Here is a 21,209-nt window from a genome sequence, read left to right as displayed (position 1 = left end):
TTTCCCACGAGTAATATAAATTCTGACGCTCGCGTACATTTCGATCCTCACACGAGCCACAAGAGAGCGAGCTCTCCCCGTGTTTCGAATCCACCGAGAGGTCCCTGTAATCCAGATATACGAATGCCTCATCAAGGGACAGATTCTCGCGAAATTCAAACGGATTCAGGGTCTTTAGATCTCCGTTGCGACGAAATCACGAATGTACGTAGCATCGATTGCCGTGACGAAGATATAGATTTCTCTTGTCACGTCCTGGCGGGGCTATAAGAGCAAGAGAAGAGAATACCGCGGCCCGGCTACTCTGCTCTTCCACTGACTGACATTTAATAAAAGTGTTGGTCTTTTTATCAACAGACTAGGACCCGATGCCGACACCTGCATGCAGTCTTACACAGATGAAAGATGCACGCGACCCTGAAACATACGCTATAATATGTTCCACTTACTTTTACGCTTCGCTTGTTTGTCGATTGACACGAGACATGAATTCGCAACGGATGAACAGCTACGGTTGCGCTGATGGCCTTGAATACGGTCCTCTCTGCTTGACAGGCGTTGATCCAAATGGCTGGAAACGACCTTCAAGGGTTGACGACTGCGCCAAATTCTGTCACGTCAATATTTGGCAGGAACGACCTCCAATGGTGGACAGCTGGCGGCTACGGTATTGTAGACGGATGCGCTCGTTGAGGAAACGGGCGTGGACGCTGTACGATACCGTGAATCTAACTCACGAATATCGTCCGCGTGATTGACGATATTTTAACTAGCGAAAACGGGCGTGGACGCTGTACGATCCCGTGAATTTATCTCGCGAATATCGTCCGCGTGGTTGACGATATTTTGATTCGAGAAAACGGACGTGGATGCTGCGGAGCTTGCTATGCGAGCAAGTCTATCACTATCACGCACGTACGCGAACACGTAACAGGAAATTGAATAAGGAATACTATTCGCGAACTTTCCAGTGAGAACTCTATCTCTAACTAACAACGTGTCACTTCAAACTACGAAGTTAGGAGCAAGGAAATAATAATTGGGATTTAGATTGACTCTGGTAAAACAAAGTATATTATAAACGTAAAAGAATACAAAGGTAAAGATGCTTATTATTAACGAAATCGAAATACGTACTAAGTACGAAATATGAAACGCAATAAAAATGTTTAATTGAATAAACGAAGTAATATTTGAATTAAACGAATAAGAATACGATATTACTGAATGGTATTAGGGACTGTGTCTAAACAGTATGGATTTGGGAAGATTGTGTCTAAACAATCTGGATTTGGAAAGACTATGTCTAAATAGTCTGGACTTGGAAGATTGACGAAAACTCGACTGACCCACTCGGGTCCCCGGAGAGGACTGGGGAGAATCGAACGTTCGTCGACGAATAACGTTCGTCCGAAAAATGCTGACTTCGCAAAAGGGGACCGTGTCCTCTTTGTGCCGGTCTTCGTCGTAAACAGCGCGATGGCCGCCGCACTAGAGTCAGCAGTTTTCGTTCCCAGTGGTGCAGGACTCGAAAATTAAGTGGTAACCATTGGCGTACCTATTTATTTATTTAAATAAATTGGGACTTAGAATATTTTCGAGCGCTTGCTTTTGCAAGGCGTTTCGATGTAAATTTATATGTCATATGATTAGTTGACATCATTTGTCGACCGATCATATGTTTGAAAATATTCTAAGTACTTTTGAAAATTACCAAAAATCGAAATTTTGGTAAAGTCTAAACAAACGCGAATTGAGAACATAACCTACAAATTTTTAGGTTAGTTTCATGATTTTCGCTCACGAGTCCAATGATATTTCAATCTTCGAGTTTGGGCCATTTTTGGCTATTTTAGGATTTTGACAGATTTTGGATTTTAGGTTATGTTGATGGATTTCAATCAGATGTACGTGGTGTTAAGGATTCATTGTTATGAAGGATTTTTAGGAGTTTTGGAATCTTTAAAGGGGAACGCTCGCTCTTATGTATCTAATTTTACATGTAGTCTTAAAGCTAACGTCGGAGGTGCGACCGACGTCACACTCTCCTATGAGTCCAGGACCGAGGTCCAACAGGAGGCCCCAGCAAATAAATTTCATTGCGAAGGAAAGTATACGTTCACTCAAATCACGGGCTAGCAGTCGAGACGAGGATTTCAGGAAGTTCCTGAGGGAATCGCGTCCCTCTACCGATTTTCACGAAGAAATCGCGGGCATAGCAAGCATCGACCCTCGCCGCGTCATAAATCTTCCCCTTTTCAGACCGCTCAGGTATAAAGGTATCGGAGCCCCTCGCCTTCTCGACGACCGAGCGAACGAAATAATCGATACAGTTGCAATTTCGTGTTTCAAGCGAGTTAGGCCGCGAGCGAAATTCAAAGTAATTATTCTTCGACCGATAGAATTAAGAAGCGATATTGCGGCGGAGACACGCGAGTCTCAAGCGTACTTATCTCAAGCGATAAGACAGGATATAGCGAGCCGCAATTCGATAAGTCGGGAACGAAAATTGTCCGAGGCGAGATTAAATGTATTCCCCCTCTCCCGCATGCGAAACCTGGCCGATAACGCGGTCGAGAAGGATTCACACAAGCTCCAGCAGCTTCAGTCTTTATCCACCACCGGTACAATGAAGATCGCGAATCTACTTATCGTCGCGCTGCTGCACACCTCGTCAGCATTGGTCGGTTACGATTGTGGCGGTAGCACTTTAAACATTACGTCGTTTTCTACCGTCGATAAGCCGAAATGCGACTATACCAATGATCGCCCTACGAATCAAGATGTTCAAATCCAGCTCTTACAAATGGTGGAGTACGACGACACGATGGTACAACAGTGCAAGATAGAAATTGATCGAACAATTTATCACTGCGGCATGCATTCTCATACGTCGGTCGTAAGTAATGGTAGACAGCAATACATCTTGAACGCGCCCAGAGAAATCTGCCGTACAATGCATGAGTCCGGTACGCTGTTCTTGCCCTTGTCAACGCAGATCACAGGTATTCTCGTAAACTCAACGACGTCCAGAAGCGTTACCTTGGCCGGCTCAATCCAACAAGATGGCACCTGTGGAGGAACCACGTACAGCGACCCATTCGGCACTTGGGATAACGCCATTGTCCAAGCGGTCGTGAAAATCACATTGAAGGAAAGACTAGCAACAGTCAAACTTGCAAAAAATGAAATATTCTTACCTTCAGGCCAGCGCTGCAAGCTCAGTAGAGAATATTGCATGGACTCAGAGGATGGCCACTCGTATTGGACGTCTATTCCGACTTCCCAGTGTAAATTCAACGAGTTTGAAATCCTGTACGAGGGGAAAAGCGTGAAGACGACGACTAAAAACGGATCTACACCAATTTACACGGTGACGTCGGGTGACACCGCATTCGCCCTCACTAGCACGGGCCGTACCAGCGTTTGTGGCTACACGCTGAGCAAAACCGAACACCCCAAGCTCCTCATCATTGAAACAACGAAAGAAGGCAAATTCAAGACGGAGAAAAGGACCCGCTTGAACAATATAGATATGTTTGCCTACATTAACACAAAATTCGTCTATGTTGAGAAGCATATTAGAAGCCAATTAACAGACATGTACAGGGACGTAATGCGCCAGAAGTGTAAGCTGGAAAAGCAAGTCCTTCGCAACGCGATCGCATTAATAAATATTTCACCTGCAGAAGTAGCGATGACGATCGTCAAGGAACCAGGCTACATGGCTGTTCAGTCTGGCGAAGTGATCCACATCATAAAGTGCATACCAGTCCAAGTTACTCTCAGGAAGACGGTTGATTGTTATGACGAGCTCCCCGTTCTTCTGAGAAATCAGTCACTGTTCATCACTCCTCGCCATAGAATTCTCACGAAAGTGGGAACAAAAAGAGACTGTAACGAACTGGTCGCGCCCACATTCAGGATTCACGGAACGTGGTACAAAATGACGCCACGTCCCGTGGAAACAGTGCCGCCAACACCGCTGCAACCACTAACGGAATCAGCTTGGCAGTACACCAACCCTGCGAACCTTGCGAATGGAGGAATTTATTCGCAGGAGGAAATTCAGCGACTGAGCGATCACATAATGTTCCCTGTGGAAAAATCTGCAGTAATGAATTCGATCGCACAGGGAGCATCAGGACGAGCCTACGCAGGGGAATCCGTCCAATTATTCGGCCTAATGGACGAAAAGACGCTGACGAAAATAGCAGAGAACGCCGGCGAAAAACTATGGCACGGGTTCGTCGAATTTGGATCGGTCATGGCTGGCGTCATCGGAGTTTACACAGGGCTCAGAATCATCAAGCTGTGTATTAACACCATTCTGAACGGTGTGGCATTGCACAGCGCATACGGTTGCGGAATCCATCTTCTCGCAGCATCATGGAGCGCCCTGACGCACTTCTGCCTCTTCTTAAAGAAGAAAGACGAAGGAAACGAGCTGCCGACAACCAGACGAGAATGCATCACCAACTCAGAAGAAGACTTGACGATCGTAAGCGATCCCAACAAGAAAACTTCCAGTGCAAGTGAGAGTGTCGAAAAACGATTTGTTCGTTTCGAAAAGTTCTCGGTGGACGACTAGTGCACGAAAAATGTTATACATGCGAAAAGTGCAATATCGAACTTGGAATGTTGTATGAAGTATGCAAGTGTGATGTATGATGCGAAAAATAATTTTCAACTGCCGTCGAAAATTATTTTTCCCCCGGGAAGGGAGATGTCACGTCCGCTGACGTGTTGACGCCTTTCAGCGTCTGTATTATAGTCAAGATACTAGGTTATATTAATAGTTATAAGTACACAGATTATGTAACACGAACACCTAGTCTTAAGATCCTTACATATATAATTTTACTTACCTTTTTATACTTACCTTATACCTGGAATACTTACCGAGCAGTTGACCAAAGTTCTGTATTTTATATTGCATATTTAGTATTTTTAATAACATATTAAAGATTTTATGTTTCTGTTACGATGAACGCGCGAGCGCCTGAGACGCTCGCCAGTACGCTTCACGCGCTAGCGCGCCCCACCACTGTACAGCGGCGCGCCCCACTGCGTCGCTTCCCCCACTCCACCGGCGGCCAGTCGAACGCAGCGAGCGTGCTGAGCAGTCGGGCAGATTCGCTTCTCGACTACGAGCGAGCACAGGCCTCCTTCCGAGCCTGTCTCCTCTCTCCGATTTTCTCCGGTTCTAGTACTTAGAAATATTCCGACGTTGTATCTCATAGAGTTGTACTCTACAGTTTGCTTCAAATATATTTTATTTCCTGAATCTTAAGCCTAGAGTCACATTTATTCACGGGATCCCAGTTCGCCGTTTATTATATTTTATTTCAACTTCGAGTTCCATTTTCGAATCTTCGAAAGTTCTACGAGTGGAACAATCTTCATTCTTCGCATCGAACGAGCAGCTTCGCCGCTCGCAACGCATTCAAACAGTAATTTTCATTACTTCATCAACGAACGCAACGTTCGCATCGAACGAGCCGCTACGCCGCTCGCAACGATTAAATCAGCAATTATCATTGCTACTTATAACGCAAACCAGCAGTTCTCACTGCTTATTCTACAATCGAACGATTCCATCGCTCGCAACAATTGAACGGACGCATCGTTCACTACGTGGATTCATCGTACGCTTTAGCGAGCGTCTTCATATGCAGCAAGGAGAAGCTGAACCTCATCGTACGCTGTAGCGGGCGTTATCGTATGCTGCAAGGAAAAGCTGAAACGCATCGTACGCTTGAGCGAGCGTCTACGTATGCGGTCCGTCGCTTCCTTCTCATCACGACATCGAGGAAGCTCCTCCGCAGACAATTCTTCATAGTATTAACGGCGTTCTTCTCGGTGAGTCCGATTATATTGTATACGCGTGAAATTGTCAAGACTGTAGCTTCGCGGTTCCCGATTCAGACGTGGAAGTACTCGCCGCGTGGTTTCAAAGCTGGAATAATTTCGTGTACGTTTCTATCCGTGTCGCGGTCGGTGAATTTATATATTTTTAACCGTCCGACGTCCCGGGACGTAACAGTTGACAGGCGTGGAACGCGAGAGATCCGCGTGGTTGATCTCTGTGTTCAGAATCGGACGGCACGGACAACCGTATACCGATACGTTGTCACGTCCGTCACTGTGTTTTTGTTACAGGTACCAGGAGAGAGAAAAGAGAACAGTGACAGACGGACGGTTGAGATATGAAGATTAAAATGAGGAGTGGTCTTTCGTGCCGAGACAGCCGCGGGCTGTCATATGCACTAGGACAACCGATATTGCTATGGATGCAGTCAAGAAGAGAACGTCCGACGCGGTTACAAGAAGTGTCCCGACAAGAATCACGCGCGAGATGATGCAACGAGAACGGTGAGTTTACAGGATTCGGCAATTATACAAGACATTATACGACTCACCGCAATGTTGTATTGACGCCTAATAATATTGTTGTAGCAGGAACTGGCGGTACTGACAGTAGGTGTAGTACATCGGATCTTCTATACAGATGTCCTCGAGGTGGGGAAGATCTGGCAGAGTTGCTGCTGCTCGGTTCGGGACGACGTTAGTGGCCTTGGATGCTGGCCGCAAGACGACACGTTGATGAGCTGGTAGAGGATCGTCACGGATGGTTCGGCAACGGACCCTGGGAACGATGATCGTGTCTTGGCTGTCGTCGTCGGCTATGTCGATTACCTCAGGACGATCGACCGGATGCAGAACTGGCGTCGGAGCTCGCGAGAGGTCCGCGTGGTTGACCTCTTTAGGAGGGTTGCAAGGGCAACCGTATACAGAAACGTAATCGGACGCGTCACACGGAATGTGCTCGGTGGTTCCTAGAAGTTCTGTCCACTCGGTAGTGGCAATGATTTGATCGAGCACCGCTTTATTTCTCAACGCGCGTCTCAATTTAGCAAGTTGATACTTGCGTCCCGCTCGACGTGGCGTCGCATGGGTAAGGAATAGTAATGATGGAATATTAATAATATAATGAAAATGAAACTCCATTTGTTATTAACCTTTTAGGTAGTTAACTCGCTTCACGTCTATAGCGGCGGCTCAGCGTTTCCACTGCGCTCTTTAGACCAATTCTAGACGTGGCACGAGAACTTCTCTGTGACTCGCTTCAAATTCCTTATTGGCGGCTCAGCGTTTCCACTGCGCACTTTAGACCAAGTCCGGATATGTCACGAGTTTAATGTATTCGATGCAAGAACTGAATTGGAAGATGGTGTTGAACTAACACAAGAATAACAAGATCGAAGCACTGGTATAACAACGATATATTAAATAAGAACTGGTAAGTACACTGGTATACAATATGTAAGTAGTATTATAATAGGAGTAGTAATTGGATTAATGAATAATGGATATTGTAATATGTTGTAGGAATAATGTATGAGTTGAGTTGAGTTGAGTTAGAATTGGAATTGGAATTGGAATTAGGAGTGAAGGATCGACACACTTCACTTTCGCGGAGCTAGACTGAACACGTCTGCTCTTGAAGCCGGACTGACTCTGAGGCCAGGTAGGCACGTCTGTGCGAGTCGCTGGCTGAAGGCGGACTGATGCAAGCGTCCGCTCTGCCTTGCCTCCTTCGTTCGGAGTGGGGATAGCTGACGCTGCAGTCTCTTTGTTCTTCGGTCGTCGGAGTGGGAGAACCGCTGACGCAGCAGCGTCTTCGCTCCCGGGGACTGCACGTGCATTTCTGCTGACGCTGCAGTCTCGTGGCTGTCCTATTGCCCTCTACGAGCGTGGGACTGCTGATGCAGCAGTCTTTGGACTTCTCGACGTTTCTAGAAGCTTCTAGATGCTTCCAGAGTGATGCAATACTTTATTGCATTATGTGTCGTGGTGATGGGTTGAAACTGAGGTAAGGTGTTGATCAAGGTGAAGTTATGGTGATGGGTAGAGACGGAGATAAGGATTAGAACAATAGAATATATGAGATCTTAACATTATGCTCTTATGTCTAGGGGACGGTGTGTGGATCTTATGCAGATCAGACCTTGTATACATAGTGTGTGTACAAGGCCAACGTCGTACATCGGACGACGTAACACCTCCCAACGCGGAAAAGAAATTTCTTACAAGGAAGAAATTTCTCGCTCAACACTCGATCACACACTCATTCATGCGACGCATCGTCCGGGGGTACTCCGCGCAGGGAGCACAGTTCTCGGCGAGTATTTCCTATATTTGTACCAAACACTGGTCGCACTGAAATGTTGTCGGTGTCGGCACGTGGGGCTGGGGCTGGGGCTGATTTTATGCAATTTATTTCGCTTTGTTCATTTTGCATAATTGGGTTTTGGGTGGGTGGGGAATCACTGGTGTCACTGTCACTTTTGTCTTTTCTTATCTTCTTCCAGATGAGTGTCACGTTTCGCTGACGCGGGATTTGCGTTAGATTATTCGGCGCACGCTTGAGTTTGTTTGCATGTGTCACGTCCGTCACTGTGTTTTTGTTACAGGTACCAGGAGAGAGAAAAGAGAACAGTGACAGACGGACGGTTGAGATATGAAGATTAAAATGAGGAGTGGTCTTTCGTGCCGAGACAGCCGCGGGCTGTCATATGCACTAGGACAACCGATATTGCTATGGATGCAGTCAAGAAGAGAACGTCCGACGCGGTTACAAGAAGTGTCCGACAAGAATCACGCGCGAGATGATGCAACGAAAACGGTGAGTTTACAGGATTCAGCAATTATACAAGATATTATACGACTCACCGCAATGCTGTATTAACGCCTAATAATATTGTTGCAGCAGGAACTGGCGGTACTGGCGGTAGGTGTCGTACATCGGGTCCTCTATACAGATGTCCTCGAGGTGGGGAAGATCTGGCAGAGTTGCTGCTGCTCGGTTCGGGACGACATTAGTGGCCTTGGATGCTGGCCGCAAGACGACACGTTGATGAGTTGGCAGAGGAACGTCACTGATGATTCGGCAACGGACCCTGGGAACGATGATCGTGTCTCGGCTGTCGTCGTCGTCGGCTATGTCGATCACCTCCGGATGATCGACCGGATGCAGAACTGGCGTCGGAGCTCGCGAGAGGTCCGCGTGGTTGACCTAGTAGGTGTCGTACATCGGATCTTCTATACAGATGTCCTCGAGGTGGGGAAGATCTGGCAGAGTTGCTGCTGCTCGGTTCGGGACGACGTTAGTGGCCTTGGATGCTGGCCGCAAGACGACACGTTGATGAGCTGGCAGAGGAACGTCACGGATGATTCGGCAACGGACCCTGGGAACGATGATCGTGTCTCGGCTGTCGTCGTCGTCGGCTATGTCGATCACCTCTGGACAATCGACCGGATGTAGAACTGGCGTCGGAGCTCGCGAGAGGTCCGCGTGGTTGACCTCTTTAGGAGGGTTGCAAGGGCAACCGTATACAGAAACGTAATCGGACGCGTCACACGGAATGTGCTCGGTGGTTCCCAGAAGTTCTGTCCACTCGGTAGTGGCAATGATTTGATCGAGCACCGCTTTATTTCTCAACGCGCGTCTCAATTTAGCAAGTTGATACTTGCGTCCCGCTCGACGTGGGCGTCGCATGGGTAAGGAATAGTAATGACGGAATATTAATAAGATAATGAAAATGAACTTCCATTTGTTATTAACCTTTTTGGTAGTTAACTCGCTTCACGTCTATAGTGGCGGCTCAGCGTTTCCACTGCGCACTTTAGACCAATTCTAGACGCGGCACGAGAACTTCTCTATGACTCGCTTCAAATTCCTTATTGGCGGCTCAGCGTTTCCACTGCGCACTTTAGACCAAGTCCGGATATGTCACGAGTTTAATATATTCTATGCAAGAACTGAATTGGAAGATGGTGTTGAACTAACACAAGAATAACAAGATCGAAGCACTGGTATAACAACGATATATTAAATAAGAACTGGTAAGTACACTGGTATACAATATGTAAGTAGTATTATAATAGGAGTAGTAATTGGATTAATGAATAATGGATATAGTAATGTCACGTCCTGGCGGGGCTATAAGAGCAAGAGAAGAGAATACCGCGGCCCGGCTACTCTGCTCTTCCACTGACTGACATTTAATAAAAGTGTTGGTCTTTTTATCAACAGACTAGGACCCGATGCCGACACCTGCATGCAGTCTTACACAGATGAAAGATGCACGCGACCCTGAAACATACGCGATAATATGTTCCACTTACTTTTACGCTTCGCTTGTTTGTCGATTGACACGAGAAATGAATTCGCAACGGATGAACAGCTACGGTTGCGCTGATGGCCTTGAATACGGTCCGCTCTGCTTGACAGGCGTTGATCCAAATGGCTGGAAACGACCTTCAAGGATTGACGACTGCGCCAAACTCTGTCACGTCAATATTTGACAGGAACGACCTCCAATGATTGACAGCTGGCTGCTACGGTATTGTAGACGGATGCGCTCGTTGAGGAAACGGGCGTGGACGCTGTACGATAGCGTGAATCTAACTCACGAATATCGTCCGCGTGATTGACGATATTTTAACTAGCGAAAACGGGCGTGGACGCTGTGCGATCCCGTGAATTTATCTCGCGAATATCGTCCGCGTGGTTGACGATATTTTGATTCGAGAAAACGGACGTGGATGCTGCGGAGCTTGCTATGCGAGCAAGTCTATCACTATCACGCACGTACGCGAACACGTAACAGGAAATTGAATAAGGAATACTATTCGCGAACTTTCCAGTGAGAACTCTATCTCTAACTAACAACGTGTCACTTCAAACTACGAAGTTAGGAGCAAGGAAATAATAATTGGGATTTAGATTGACTCTGGTAAAACAAAGTATATTAATAACGTAAAAGAATACAAAGGTAAAGATGCTTATTATTAACGAAATCGAAATACGTACTAAGTACGAAATATGAAACACAATAAAAATGTTTAATTGAATAAACGAAGTAATATTTGAATTAAACGAATAAGAATACGATATTACTGAATGGTATTAGGGACTGTGTCTAAACAGTATGGATTTGGAAAGATTGTGTCTAAACAATCTGGATTTGGAAAGACTATGTCTAAATAGTCTGGACTTGGAAGATTGACGAAAACTCGACTGACCCACTCGGGTCCCCGGAGAGGACTGGGGAGAATCGAACGTTCGTCGACGAATAACGTTCGTCCGAAAAATGCTGACTTCGCAAAAGGGGACCGTGTCCTCTTTGTGCCGGTCTTCGTCGTAAACAGCGCGATGGCCGCCGCACTAGAGTCAGCAGTTTTCGTTCCCAGTGGTGCAGGACTCGAAAATTAAGTGGTAACCATTGGCGTACCTATTTATTTATTTAAATAAATTGGGACTTAGAATATTTTCGAGCGCTTGCTCTTGCAAGGCGTTTCGATGTAAATTTTATATGTCATATGATTAGTTGACATCATTTGTCGACCGATCATATGTTTGAAAATATTCTAAGTACTTTTGAAAATTACCAAAAATCGAAATTTTGGTAAAGTCTAAACAAACGCGAATTTAGAACATAACCTACAAATTTTTAGGTTAGTTTCATGATTTTCGCTCACGAGTCCAATGATATTTCAATCTTCGAGTTTGGGCCATTTTTGGCTATTTTAGGATTTTGACAGATTTTGGATTTTAGGTTATGTTGATGGATTTCAATCAGATGTACGTGGTGTTAAGGATTCATTGTTATGAAGGATTTTTAGGAGTTTTGGAATCTTTAAAGGGGAACGCTCGCTCTTATGTATCTAATTTTACATGTAGTCTTAAGCTAACGTCGGAGGTGCGACCGACGTCACACCTCCCCCCTTAGAGAAGAGATTTCACGCAGTGGAATCTCTGCCTCTGGGTGGCGGTAGACAGGATGCACTGAAATGTCATCCCTGTCTCGCAACGCTGGGTCAAGGGAATCGCAAATTAACGTTCGTTTCGTCAAGGGAGGACGGGTTCGGAATTCTCCGACACTGGCACTATCACTATCTTTGTCCTCGATGGCCGCTGAAGTCCTGTTGTCTCTCTGCTTCATGAATATAAAGAACCGGGTCAGTGAACTCCAGATGGCGACAACGAGATGCAGGCTCCAGCCGTATAGTGAGTGTAATGCGATGCCGTTAACGATCGTACTGATGATTGTTTTGATCGTGCGGATCGCTACGTACACTCCGATTATTCCAGCACTTATTGATCCGAATGTAGTGAATCCGGACCATAATTTCTGTGCTGTAGACTCCGCTATCTGCTGTAGGGAGTTTTCATCGAGCAGGTTGAACATATTGATGTTTCCTGCTGCGAACTGTCTTCCCGTCGCACCCTGTGCGATTGAATTTATGACTGCTACCTTCTCTACAGGAAACATTATATGATCCTGTAGTTTGTCCAGGTCGTCTTGTGAATAAATGCCTCCCGTTGCCAAGTTCTTCGGATCTATGTATTTCCAGGTTGACTTGGCGAGGGGGTGAAGCTCCGAAGGAGTGATGGCCTCCATCAATGACGGTGTTAGGCGATACCATGTTCCGTGCAGTCTATAATATGGGGGAAGTAGCTCATTGCATGGCTTTTCTGTCCCCGTATTTGAAATGATGTGGTCCCTTGGCTTCAGGAATTTTGATGTGTTCCGATACGTGATGGGTAGCTCATCATAACACCGTTCGGTTTTCCTCACTTGGACCGTGACTGGTATGCACTTTATTATGTGCACTACCTCTCCTGCTGGAACTGCGATAAATCCGACATCCTTCATGATGGCAGTGGCAACTTCTTCGGGTGCTGAATGTAATAATGTGAGGGCGTTCTGGAGAATCTGACGCTCTAGCTCACACTTCTGACGGATTACATCTTTGTAGAGTTGAGAAAATTGTTTCCGGAGGTGCTTCTCCACGTAAACAAATTTGCTGTTGACATACGTGAAGATGTCCAAATTGTTGACCAAGGTGTGTGTTTTCTCCTTGAATTTTCCTGAACTTCCAACTTCCAGAATGAACAGCTTGGGGTGTTCCGTTCGGATTATGACATATCCGCAAACTGACGATCTGCCTGTCTCCGTGAGTGCAAAAGTCGTGTCCTGCGATGCTACGGTATACAGGGTTGGAGAAGGATTCACCTTGGAGGATAGTTTAGTGGCTATCCCTTCGTACAAGACATCATAATTATTGAATTTGCACGAGTCCGTCGGCGTGGTTTCCCAGAACGTATGGCCATCTTGTGCGTCTAAGCAGCTTCCTTTTTGAAGGGGGCAGGTTTGCCCAGTTTGTAGATGAATCTGTCCGGTTGACAATCTGATTGGAGCGATGTAGTCGCGGATCGTGATTCGGACTAAAGCTTGTACCACGACATCGGTCCAAGTCCCAAACGGATCACTATACGTGGTTCCAGCGCAGCTACCATCGTTCTGAATAACTCCTGCTAACGTGAGGCCGTGAGAGGAGGTCGAGTTCGGCTGAATACCTGTGATCTGGGCGGCTGGGGTGATGAATATTGTCCCCGTCGTGTGTAGGCTCGAACAGGTTTCGCTGGAGATCGGTAATATATAGTCTTGTCGACCATTGGATACTACCGAATTATGTGAATGCATGCCACAATAGTATATGGTTCTGTCTATTCCGATATGGCATTGCAAGACACGAGCTTGCGAGAATTCAGCTAGCTGCAGGAGCTGAATTCTTTCTAAATTTTCAGCTGGTGCGATGTCTTCTGGCTCGCAGTTAAGAGTGTCAATAGTTGAATACGTGGTAATATTCAAGGTTGAACCTCCACAGTCATATCCAATGAGTGTTGAGGCTTGCGTGGCAATAGAGAGCAAGATAGCTGCTTGTATCGGCTGCATGGTTGCTGTTATAGCGTTGTCGAGAGACTGATGATCTTCAGGGGTGACGGTTTCTCCTTGAAGATCTCGTTGCGTCGCAGGGATATCGTCTTCCTGCTGTGGAGTGGGGTGATGCTGACCAGAGGTTTTAAATTTCGCTCTTGGGTCGCTGCGATAGTTTATCGTTGGCGTAACGATATTGGAGACTCTGTTAACGCTAGGAAGATTGAATTCGTTTCGCAAGATACATAACGAAAGCTTATAATCAGACTTAGTTGTCTCGGGCGAGTATAATGTATCGGCTTTATTTCTTTTTCTTGCTGACGCGAATCTCGCGGAATTGTATTTGCCAGACGCATGGACTTTGTTTTCGGTCGCACGGATACCTGATCGTTGAAGCTGCAAGAGGTCTTGTTCCGGCGAGGATTTGAAGATAGGAGTTTGTGGCAAAACATAAACTCCTTTTGATTTAACTTTAGGAATAGAAATGTTTTCTAAATTGTTCTCATATGAACATTCTAAAAGTTCATCTGAGGCGAAGGCGTTGATGTTTCTTTCCACACAGGACTTTGAATATAAATCGTCGGGATGGTTACCGGAATTCTTTAAAGTATCGGGATGGCTACCGGAATCGTCGGGATGGTTACCGGAATTATTTAAAGAATCGGGATGGCTACCGGAATCGTCGGGATGGTTACCGGAATTATTTAAAGAATCGGGATGGCTACCGGAATCGTCGGAATGGTTACCGGAATTAATAGAAGACGCGAGTTGATCGTTAACGATCGTCTCGTGCGCGCGGTGTCACGTCCGTCACTGTGTTTTTGTTACAGGTACCAGGAGAGAGAAAAGAGAACAGTGACAGACGGACGGTTGAGATATTATGATTAAAATGAGGAGTGGTCTTTCGTGCCGAGACAGCCGCGGGCTGTCATATGCACTAGGACAACCGATATTGCTATGGATGCAGTCAAGAAAAGAACGTCCGACGCGGTTACAAGAAGTGTCCCGACAAGAATCACGCGCGAGATGATGCAACGAGAACGGTGAGTTTACAGGATTCAACAATTATACAAGATATTATACGACTCACCGCAATGTTGTATTAACGCCTAATAATATTGTTGCAGCAGGAACTGGCGGTACTGACAGTAGGTGTCGTACATCGGATCTTCTATACAGATGTCCTCGAGGTGGGGAAGATCTGGCAGAGTTGCTGCTGCTCGGTTCGGGACGACGTTAGTGGCCTTGGATGCTGGCCGCAAGACGACACGTTGATGAGCTGGCAGAGGAACGTCACGGATGATTCGGCAACGGACCCTGGGAACGATGATCGTGTCTCGGCTGTCGTCGTCGTCGGCTATGTCGATCACCTCTGGACAATCGACCGGATGCAGAACTGGCGTCGGAGCTCGCGAGAGGTCCGCGTGGTTGACCTCTTTAGGAGGGTTGCAAGGGCAACCGTATACAGAAACGTAATCGGACGCGTCACACGGAATGTGCTCGGTGGTTCCCAGAAGTTCTGTCCACTCGGTAGTGGCGATGATTTGTTCGAGCACCGCTTTATTTCTTAACGCGCGTCTCAATTTAGCAAGTTGATACTTGCGTCCCGCTCGACGTGGGCGTCGCATGGGTAAGGAATAGTAATGATGGAATATTAATAATATAATGAAAATGAACTTCCACTTGTTATTAACCTTTTTGGTAGTTAACTCGCTTCACGTCTATAGTGGCGGCTCAGCGTTTCCACTGCGCACTTTAGACCAATTCTAGACGTGGCACGAGAACTTCTCTATGACTCGCTTCAAATTCCTTATTGGCGGCTCAGCGTTTCCACTGCGCACTTTAGACCAAGTCCGGATATGTCACGAGTTTAATGTATTCGATGCAAGAACTGAATTGGAAGATGGTGTTGAACTAACACAAGAATAACAAGATCGAAGCACTGGTATAACAACGATATATTAAATAAGAACTGGTAAGTACACTGGTATACAATATGTAAGTAATATTATAATAGGAGTAGTAATTGGATTAATGAATAATGGATATAGTAATATGTTGTAGGAATAATGTATGAGTTGAGTTGAGTTGAGTTAGAATTGGAATTGGAATTGGAATTAGGAGTGAAGGATCGACACACTTCACTTTCGCGGAGCTAGACTGAACACGTCTGCTCTTGAAGTCGGAAGAAGCCGGACTGGCGGCTGAGGCCAGGTTGGCACGACTGCTCGAGTCGCCGGTCGGAGGCGGACTGCTGCAAGCGTCCGTTCTGCCTTGCCTCCTTCGGTCGGAGTGGGGATAGCTGACGCTGCAGTCTCTTTGTTCTTCAGTCGTCGGAGTGGGAGAACCGCTGACGCAGCAGCGTCTTCGCTCCCGGGGACTGCACGTGCATTTCTGCTGACGCTGCAGTCTCGTGGCTGTCCTATTGCCCTCTACGAGCGTGGGACTGCTGATGCAGCAGTCCTTGGACTTCTCGACGTTTCTAGAAGCTTCTAGATGCTTCCAGAGTGATGCAATACTTTATTGCATTATGTGTCGTGGTGATGGGTTGAAACTGAGGTAAGGTGTTGATCAAGGTGAAGTTATGGTGATGGGTAGAGACGGAGATAAGGATTAGAACAATAGAATATATGAGATCTTAACATTATGCTCTTATGTCTAGGGGACGGTGTGTGGATCATATGCAGATCAGACCTTGTATTCATAGTGTGTGTACAAGGCCAACGTCGTACATCGGACGACGTAACACCTCCCAACGCGGAAAAGAAATTTCTTACAAGGAAGAAATTTCTCGCTCAACACTCGATATCACACTCATTCATGCGAAGCATCGTCCGGGGGTACTCCGCGCAGGGAGCACAGTTCTCGGCGAGTATTTCCTATATTTGTACGAAACACTGGTCGCACTGAAATGTTGTCGGTGTCGGCACGTGGGGCTGGGGCTGGTTTTATGCAACTTATTTCGCTTTGTTCATTTTGCATAGTTGGGTTTTGGGTGGGTGGGGAATCACTGGTGTCACTGTCACTTTTGTCTTTTCTTATCTGTGTCCAGATGAGTGTCACGTTTCGCTGACGCGGGGTTTGCGTTGCATTATTCGGCGCACGCTTGAGTTTGTTTGCATGTACAATCTTAAAATGGTTCCCTACTTTGATTTTTACATTGTTTGAGTCTAGGATGTCGCAAATTTCGTGAGGACCCGTATATTGCGCGTCGAATTTGCCCTTGCAGGGTTCTTTGAGTAGGAATACTTGTTCTCCCACCTTGAATTCTACCGGGTTAATTCTTCTATCGTAGTATGATTTGGATTTCCTTTTCGCGGAGACTAAGTTTCCGCGCGCGCGAATCTGGGTTTCGGTTATCTTTCTTTGCAATTGGGAGAGGTAGTGGGTATAGGAGTCGTTTTCGCATTCGTAGGAGTAGGAATCGGCGGATGGGACTCGTGCCAAAGAGCCGAATACTAACTCGTGCGGCGTGAAATCTGTGCCCTCGTGGACACTCGTATTGTAACTAAACATTGCCAAATCGACCCATTTGTCCCAGTTGTTCTTATGGACGTATTGCTTCAGGTACTCTGCTAAGACGTGGTGGGATCTCTCGATTGACCCGTTGCTTTGAGGGTGGAAGGCTGTTGTTTGCAGCCGAGTTATTCTGAATCGTTTTGCGATGGCCTTCATCAGGGAACTTGTGAAATTCGCTCCTTGATCCGTTAGGATGGCTTTAGGTATTCCGAAACGGCAGATAAAATTGTTTATAAATGCGTCCGCAGTGCTGATGGCATCGGCGGATTTAAGAGGGATTGCGGTTGAGTGTTTCGTTAATAGATCCTGTATGGTTAAGATGTATGTGTTTCCGTCGTTGGTTGTTGGAAGGGGCCCTACAATGTCCATGGACACCTTATCGAACGCTCTACCGGGTGTATCCGTTATTCTCATTGGCAGGCGCGTTTTTACCCTGGTCAGTTTATTGCGTTGGCAACTGAGGCAGTTATTAACGTAGTTCGTTATCTGGATCTTCATACCGCTCCACCAATATCTTTCGCGGATTCTCTTCAGGGTTTTTGTAATTCCTTTGTGCCCTGCGTACGCAGAGACGTGATTTTCTGCGATAATATCATTCCATCTATCTTCGGCCGGTATCTGGATTTCGTTTGCGCAGAAGAATATGTGTACGGGGGTGTCTTCGAATGTCGCGATGAGGAGGTTCGAGACGTACTCCATGGAATTGTCATCTATATAGGTTTTAGAGATTGAAAATGTTCGCAGTCTGAGTTCGTTGGCTACATCAAGTAATGTCCGGAAACATTCTTTTAGGTCGTCAGTTGAAACCTCGTGAGTCAGGGATGGTTTGATGGGTATCTGTATCAGCTTGTTGCTACCGAAATTACTTATCTTTGCTTTGAATAAGGTCAGATCTCGACCGTCGGACAGTTTCCTTTGTCTATGGAGGTCTACGGCTCCTGGGTCTATAGGTTGACCATCCAGGGTTGTGAAACATACTAAATTATCTTTCCTCATAATTAGTCGGTCGCGGAGGTACGTTATTCTCCCTTGGCGTCTTGGCTCCTCATCTTCTTCCTCGTCCTCGGAGGGTAAGGTTTCTTCTTCTTCATCGAGCCAGTTTGGTCCCGTTGGTTGGGGAAGTAGGTTGGGGACGGCGGTTAAAATGTCCTCTAGTCCTGTTATGGATGACTCCTCATGACTGGAGGCGGGTACTAGGGGTGGTGATACCAAAAGGCTGTCGTCATCTGAACTCGCCCTAGGGCGTGGTGGCGTTTTCGATGGTGGTTCAGATGTTGAGTTTGACGATGATTTCCTCTTCCTCGGGGGAATTGACTGAGGCGGTGGCATAAGATGCGAGTCGGCCCATCTCCTTCGGCGGTTATCGAAGAGAGGGGTTCCTGGATTTGATAACGGTGCTCTTGGCGGCGATGTGCCTCCAGGGGTGCTCCATGAGAGGGGCAACGTAACTGGGTTTCGGGAGAGGGCATCAGCGTTAGAATTCGCTTTTCCAGGTTTGTAGACGACTTTATATTCAAACTCGGCCAGTTTTAGGCGCCATCTGAGGAGGCGCGACGTAGGGTCTTTTACTGACGTCATCCAGACCAGCGGTTTATGGTCTGTGATTAGTGTAAATTTTCGGCCGTAAATATATGGTCTAAAATACTGTACTGCGAATATTATGGCTAAACACTCCTTCTCTATTGTAGAATAGTTCACTTCGGCGCCCTGCAGGATCCTTGAGGCATAGGCAACGGGACGATCCTTGCCTACTTCGCCTTGGCTTAGTACGGCGCCGATGGCATATCCAGATGCATCGCAGGTGACGTTAAACGGCTTATCGAAATCCGGGTATTGAAGGACCGGTTCGTCACACAGAGCTTGTCGTAGGTCTTCGAAGGCCTTTTCTTGTTTTGGACCCCATTCGAAATTGTGCTCTTTGGCGAGGAGTTGGGTTAGGGGTTTGGAGATTTTAGCGAAGTCATTAATAAATTTGCGGTAGTACCCTGCAAGGCCTAAAAATTCGCGCACGTTTTTCGCGTTCTTAGGTCGTGGGAAATTTTGTACGGCATTAATTTTCTTTGGACATGGTCTGACGCCGTCTTGACTAATCTGATGTCCCAGGTATGCCACTTCCTTATGAAGGAAGCCGCATTTCGAGGGCTGTAATTTGAGGTTGGCTCCGCGCAGTCGGCGGGCTAGTTTATTGAATTTGGCATAATGTTCTTCTAATGAGCGCGCGTAGATCACGATATCATCGAGGTACACGAAGAGTTCGTTGCCTTGTAGGCCGCAGAGGACTGTGTCCATTAATCTTTGGAAGGTAGCCGGAGCATTACGGAGACCGAATGGCATTCTGTTGAATTCGTAGTGGCCGAAAGGCGTGGAGAAGGCGGTCTTCGCGGCATCCTCCTTCTCCATTCCTATCTGATGGAATCCGCTGGCTAAGTCAAACACACTGAAGTATGCGGCGCTGCCTAACTGATCTAGGATTTCGTTAATGCTAGGTAGCGGGTACGCGTCGGCCACCGATTTCTCGTTTAATGCGCGGTAATCGATTACCATGCGCCATTTTTTGTTACCCTCGGCGTCCGCTTTCTTAGGAACAATCCACAAGGGGGAATTATAAGGTGAGTTAGATGGAACGACTATGTCATTCCGTAAGAGTTCGGACATTTGTTTGTTGATTTCGTCCTTGTGGATTGGTGGGTAGCGATACTGTTTAACATGGATTGGAATATCATCCGTCGTGATGATTCTGTGAGTCACCGCATTTGTTTTTCCCAAACGATCCCCTTGGAGATGGAAAAGATCATTGTGCTTTTCTAACAAAGATTTAACATGGTCCATTTCGTCACCGCTGAGATGATCCATGGGGATAGTTTCTAATAGCTCTTTCACGCGAGCTTCGTGGGAATTTGCGATGGAATAGGTCATTCTGACCTTGCTTTTATCGGGCTGGTTACCGGAGTTAGTATAATGATCGGGCTGGTTACCGGAGTTAGTATGAGAATCGGGCTGGTTACCGGAGTTAGTATGAGAATCGGGCTGGTTACCGGAATTAGTATAATGATCGGGCTGGTTACCGGAGTTAGTATAAGAATCGGGCTGGTTACCGGAGTTAGTAATGTCGGGATGGTTACCGAATACGTCGGGACGATACCCGGAATTAGAAAGGTCGGGATGGTTACCGAATGCGTCGGGATGGTTCCCGGAATTAGTAAGGTCGGGATGGTTACCGAATGCGTCGGGATAGTACCCGGAATTAGAAAGGTCGGGATGGTTACCGAATGCGTCGGGATAGTACCCGGAATTAGAAAGGTCGGAAGAGTACGACTCGATTTCTTCCATCTCCAATGGGGGCAATCGAAATGAAACTCTTTCCGACGAGGTGTTAAAACACCGGAGGCTCGCTTTGCCTTTACGATTGGTGACAACGCAGTCACCCAGGAATACATCCGGCGCTACATTAACACGGCGGATATATCCCTGTTTAGGTCCTTCGACGTCGACCGCTATGCACGCAACGGTACGAGGTTCGAGGACGAATTCTTCGGATTTCGGAGGAGTCTTTGTTCGGACTCGATCCTCACGCTCCACGATCCGACTTCTCGCAGTGTACTCCGATATCTCTCGAGTCTCCTTCGATTCCGGCCGGCTTTTCACGGCGTTTTTCTCTAGGGAGTACTCGATTGAATCCCGAGGAGGCATTGAAATAACCTCCGTCACCGGGGCTCTGCAAGGTCTGACCGCGGGTGCACGAGGATTTGAGGATGACACTCGAACGTTCCTTGCCGAATGTTCCTCACGCTTGGCGGCTGGAGTTTTAACGAGATCGTTGGTCATAGACGAAGGCATTGAAATAACCTCTGCTGCCAATTCATCGCGAGGCTCAGCCGTGGGCGCGCAAGGGTTCGAGAA

This window comes from Lasioglossum baleicum, unplaced genomic scaffold (assembly GCF_051020765.1).
Source record: "Lasioglossum baleicum unplaced genomic scaffold, iyLasBale1 scaffold0075, whole genome shotgun sequence".
Taxonomy (NCBI): Eukaryota; Metazoa; Arthropoda; class Insecta; order Hymenoptera; family Halictidae; genus Lasioglossum; species Lasioglossum baleicum.
This window is presented reverse-complemented; position numbering follows the sequence as displayed.